At 46.9% G+C, this 992-nt stretch overlaps 1 long non-coding RNA gene across 1 annotated transcript in view; it reads left to right on the plus strand.

Moving 5' to 3' along the window:
* Nucleotides 1-433: 433 nt before the first annotated feature.
* Nucleotides 434-992, plus strand: part of LOC107325898 — a 2,103-nt gene continuing 1,544 nt past the window's right edge. Inside the window, exons 1-2 of the long non-coding RNA XR_001559767.2 lie at nt 434-710; nt 782-874. This is a non-coding gene — a long non-coding RNA (uncharacterized LOC107325898). The remainder of the gene's footprint in view (nt 711-781; nt 875-992) is intronic.

The raw sequence follows: 992 nt of genomic DNA on the forward strand, positions 1-992 counted from the left end.
ATTTTGGTGCCAATTTGGGCCATTTTGGTGCCAATTTGGTCAATTTTTGTGACAATTTGGACCATTTTGTAACAATTTGGGTCATTTTGGTGTCAATTTGTGCCATTTTGGTACCAATTTGGTCCATTTTGGTGCAAATTTGGCCCATTAGGTGCCAATTTGGGCCATTTAGTGACAATTTGTGCCATTTCAGTGCCAATTTTGACTATATTGGTAACAATTTGGGACCATTTTGGTGCCAATTTGGTTCGTTTCTGTGTCAATTTGGACCATTTTGTGCCAATTTGGGCCATTTTGGTGCTAATTTGGGCCTTTTAGTGCCCATTTGGGCCATTTGGTGTCAATTTGGGCAATTTTGGTGACAATTTGGACCATTTGGTAACAATTTGGGTCATTTTGTTGTCAATTAGGTCCATTTTGGTACCAATTTGGCCCATTTTGGTGCCAATTTGGGCCTTTTGATACACAATTTGGGCCATTTGGTGCCATTTTGATCCATTTTGCTGCCAATTTGGCCCATTTTTGTTCCAATTTGGTACCCATTTGCTTCCATTGCCCCATTCTAGGACCACGTGTTGACTCAACCGCGTCCCTATTACCGCTGGGACACCGCTGTGGCCCCCGACCATTGGCTGGCGGCCGTTCAGGTCTGGGAGGTGAAATGTGGGGACCTCTCCATCTCCCCCGTCTATAGGGCAGCCGTGGGGCTGGTGAGTGTGACAGCGGGACGTGGGGAGGGGGATTTTGTCCTTGGTGGGTATTGACGCCGTGTTTTGTTAAGGTGGATGAGGACAAGGGCATCTCATTGCGCTTCCCGAGGTTCCTGCGTGTGCGTGAGGACAAGAAACCCGAGGAGGCCACCAGCAGTACACAGGTAATGGGTTCTAATGGGTTCTATTGGGTTCTAATGGGTTCTATTGGGTTGTAATGGGCCGTAATGGGTTCTATTGGATTCTAATGGGTTCCATTGGGTTGTAATGGGTTCTAACGGG

This window comes from Coturnix japonica, linkage group LGE64, assembly GCF_001577835.2.
Source record: "Coturnix japonica isolate 7356 linkage group LGE64, Coturnix japonica 2.1, whole genome shotgun sequence".
Taxonomy (NCBI): Eukaryota; Metazoa; Chordata; class Aves; order Galliformes; family Phasianidae; genus Coturnix; species Coturnix japonica.